Source organism: Acinonyx jubatus, chromosome E4 (assembly GCF_027475565.1).
Source record: "Acinonyx jubatus isolate Ajub_Pintada_27869175 chromosome E4, VMU_Ajub_asm_v1.0, whole genome shotgun sequence".
Taxonomy (NCBI): domain Eukaryota; kingdom Metazoa; phylum Chordata; class Mammalia; order Carnivora; family Felidae; genus Acinonyx; species Acinonyx jubatus.
This window is the reverse complement of record NC_069395.1, coordinates 63,290,829-63,295,268: the sequence shown is the minus strand read 5'-3', so window position 1 is coordinate 63,295,268 and position 4,440 is coordinate 63,290,829. Positions and strand designations below refer to the sequence as shown.

Below are 4,440 nucleotides of genomic sequence, written 5' to 3'. Positions count from 1 at the left end.
TTTGACATTTAGGTCTATGATCCATTCGGGGTTCATTTTTGTGTGTGGTATAAGGAAGGGAACATGGAGTTGCCCCATTCAGTTTATTGAAAAGATTATGCTTTCCCCATTGAGCTGTCAGTAAGGGTTTGTTTTTAGACTCTCAAACCTATTCCATTGATCTCTACATCTGCCCTTATACCCACACCATGCTGTCTTGATCACTGTAGCCCTGTACTAAGTTTTGAAATTGGGAAGTGTGAGTCTTCCAACTTTGTTCTTCTTTTTCAAGATTGTTTGGCTAGTCTGGATCCCTTGCGATTCCATATGAATTTTAGGATCAACTTGTTGATTTCTGCATAAAAGTGTAGCTGGGATTCTGACAAGGATTGCATTGAATCTGTAAATTAATTTGGGGAGTGTTGGTCACCTTAACAATATCAAGTCTTCCAATCCATGAACATGGAATGTCTTTGTATTCACAATATTTAGGCCTCCTTTAATTTCTTTCAACAATAGTTTGTAATTTTTAGAGTACAAGTTTTATGCTTATTTCGTTACATTTATCCCTACTTTATTCCCTTTGATGACACTGTAGATTGAATTTTCTTTTTTTTTTAATCTGTCAGCATACAAAATGAGATTTTTTTTTCAGTTTATTCATTTATTTTGAGAGGAGGGGCAGAGAGAGAGGGAGAGAGAGAGAAGCCCAAGCTTGGGGCTTGATCTCACAAACCATGATCATGAACTGAGCTGAAATCAAAAGTCAGAGGCTTAACTGAGTTACCCAGCACCCCAATGGAATTGTTTTCTTAATTTCATTTTTGCATTATTTACTGTTGTGTTATAGAAATACAACTGATTTTTGTATATTCATCTTGTACCCTGCAAATCTGGCTAAACATATTAATTCCAATAGTTTTTTAGTTGGATTTCTTAGAATTTTCAATATGCAAGATTATGTCACCTTCAAATAGTGATAGTTGTATTTCTTTCTTCTTTTTTTTCTTTTTTGCCTAATTGCCCTCATCAGATTTTTAAGGCTGTCACGATCCCTTTGATTGGTTTTAAGTCCTTGCCATTGCAGTGGCCACACATTTGGAATCATGAGCCCAGCTTTGGGCTTCTAGGCTGAGAAGGGTCTTTCTTTTGATAAGCTGACGGTCCCTATCAGTGCCTGTGTCACCTGTCTCCCCAGTTCTGCTGATTATGTTAACACTATTAAAAAGAGGGGCACCTGGGTAGCTCAGTCGGTTAAGCATCTGACTTAGGCTCAGGTCATGATATTGCTGTTGGTGAGTTCAAGCCCCGCGTCGGGCTCTGTGCTGACAGCTCAGAGCCTGGAGCCTGCTTCGGGTTCTGTGTCTCCCTCTCTCTCTGCCCCTCTCCTTCTCACGCTCTGTCTCTCTCTTTCTCAAAACTAAATAAACATTAAAAAAAAAAAGACAGAGAGAGAAAGAAAACCACAAGGCCAAAATGGCATCAGCAAACCAAGACTGAATACCTAACCCAACTGCCTATTCAATCCCCCAAATCCCCATGTGACCTTTAACCAGTCAACATGGAATTTCCTGGTCAGTAGTAGGAAAGTTATTGACAGACCCCTTCCAGTACCCTTAAGAAGGCAATCTTGGGACACCTGGGTGGCTCAGTCAGTTGAGCATCCGACTTCAGCTCAGGTCACGATCTCGCTGTCTGTGAGTTCAAGCCCCACGTCAGGCTCTGTGCTGACAGCTCAGGACCTGGAGCCTGTTTCAGATTCTGTGTCTCTCTCTCTCTTCCCCTCCCCCACTCATGCTCTGTCTCTCTCTGTCTCTCTCTCTCTGTCAAAAATAAATATTTAAAAAAATTAAAAAAAAAGAAGAAGGCAATCTTGCCTAAACAATGCAAACCTTGCTAACAAGTTCCCTTCTTCTTTTTTAAATGCCCCCTTTCTGCTTTTAAAAACCCTGCTTTTGTTAGAGCTCTCCTCTCGCCAGATGGGGTGCTACCCCATTCACGAATTATTTAACAAAGCCAATTAGATCTTCAAATTCACTTCGTTACATTTTAAAACAATGTTTATTTACTTTTGAGAGGGGGTGAGGAGCAGAGAGAGGGAATCAGGGGATCCAAAGTGGGCCCTGCACTGACAGCAGAGAGCCCGATGTGGGGCTTGAACCCACGAACCGTGAGATCACAGCCTGAGCCGACATCAGGTGCTTAACCGAACTGAGCCACCCAGGTGCCCCCCAGTTTTGTTTTTTAACAATACTTCGCGTTAATGCTTACTGGAGGAGCCACCTGAAATGAGCTACCTTCACAGTCAAAGCCGAAGGGCTTACACCTCAGACGCCCCAGAAACAGCTCCCTCTAACTTGCAGGGCTGTGCTCTTTAAGGCACACTTCCTTACCTCTCGGCTTAGGATCTTCCCCAGGTGGAGGGGGAGGGCCCCTGGGTTCCATTAACGTCTAGGAGCAAGACCGTATGTGGTTGTACAAATTAAGTCACACATTCAGTGCTGCCCCGTTCGGCTTTCTGCAGTGGTGGACATATTCTACTTAGGCACAGTCTATCATCGTTGCCTCTCACTGCACTTGGAATGTGACCAGTCCAACTGAGGAGCTGAATTTCTAAATTGAATTGCTATAAATTAATTTAAAGAGCCCCATGTGGTTTTTAGCTACAGCACGAGACAGCGTAGCTCTCTATAGAAAATATAGAAACGCGGGCACAAAGGCCTTCCCTGTCACGGACGTTTCTGCTTCTGGGATAGCGTTTCAATAATAATAATAATAGTAATAATAAAGTATGATTTTGAAAAGTTTGATAAATATAAATAAATCAACGTAAGGCTTTTTGTTTATGAGGAAAAGAGAGGGTCGATACCTTTAAAGTTTTAAACCACCAGGCAAAGGTCTGATTGAAAACAATTGGAGGGTTTAAAAGAGAAATCTGAGGGTTTTTTTTTCCCCCTAAAAGGAAGATCTTATTAACCACAAATTTTAACACCAAAATAAAAGCGCTTTGGGGATTGTGAAAATTACATATGAAGAGGAATTATAGCAGTAAATGACATGAGTCTGGATTAATATTATAGTTTCTGTCTTGCTCACTGAGCCTTACTTCACTTATCAGGAAAGCCCTGCAAAACCAAGTGGAAAACTCTGTCCCAGGAAGTAGGATATATGTTGGTTCGGCCGCGCCAGTGGGTCTCAGCCCTGGCGGCCCACTGGAGCCATCTGGGCACCGTTTAATGTGACACTGGTGCCTCTACCCCATCTCCGGAAATGCTGGTTTGATTTTACCACGCGGGAGCCAGACCAAACTTCCGGGTGATTGTACTCAGAAATCACTAACCTAGGTACTCACCAGCAGGGGATGCTAAGGTTCAGCTGGAGCTGAGAACCAGACCTGTAAGGCGGAGCTAAGGTGCTGGTCACCCTGATCTGTTAGTGCTGTTAATTCAAGCAAGACACAGACTTGTTCAAATACAAATTCAAGAAAGTCCTGAGGTTTTTGCTTGTTTGTTTTTGTTTTTGTTTTTGTTTTTTACCACCTTGCATGTGGGAAGGGAGGGGCAATGATCCCTTTCCGGCTTAACATGTGAAAATCACAGGCCTTTAGAAAATGGAGATGTCCATTTCAATGGAATTACTACCAAGGAACAAACTATTAAGTGAGATGATCAGTACTATAGACATCTTAAGGGTTCTTTTTTTTAAAAGATTTTTAAAAAAAAGTTTATTTTGAGAGGGACAGCATCAGTGGGGGATAGGCAGAGAGAGAAGGAGAGAGAATCCCAAGCAGCCTCTGTGCTGTCAGCGGGGACCCAGACACGGGGCTTAAACCCATGAACCGGGCGTGAGATCATGACCTGAGCTGAAATCAAGAGTCCGATGCTTAACCGACCGAGCCTCCCAAGCACCCCTTAAAGGTTATTTTCAATTAGCAATAATCTCACCTCGGCTAAACCTCATTGGCTACGGGACTGCCACTGTGCCAAGCTTAAAGGTTATTTTCAGAGTGCTCTCTGAAATCCCAAGATCTTACCAGATCTTTGACCGGAAGTAATGTTCGCAAGGATGGTTTATGCTGTAGAAGAGAGCATCCACTTGCCTTCAGTGTGGGGGGCATACACGCGTTTCTCTACTCATTCTGATGAGCTGTCTCTCGCCTGCCATTAGAAAAGCCTGCAGTTTTCAAGGCTAAGTGCTTGCACTCCGTCAGTGAACACCGAGCAGGGGGCGGAATGCAAACCAAGAAGATGAAAACTTAAAATATGATTGAAAAAAAGGGGAGAGGCGAATTAACAAAGGAGGGTGAGGATTGCAGTGTCTGCCTTTGGAACGTGCACCTCTTAGCTTCCGGAGGTCAGGTTTTGCTGTGGGGTTCGCAGCATCTCCGGGGAAGCACCATGGTTGTGACTCTTTTCCGATCCCAGCCTTGTAAACCAGAAAGGTTCACAGAGCCTGTGACAA

The 4,440-nt window shown here is 43.2% G+C and overlaps 1 pseudogene; it reads right to left on the bottom strand.

The window, feature by feature from the left end:
• Window positions 1-3,888: 3,888 nt before the first annotated feature.
• On the bottom strand, window positions 3,889-3,968 carry LOC128313135 (uncharacterized; annotated as a pseudogene).
• Window positions 3,969-4,440: the final 472 nt, after the last annotated feature.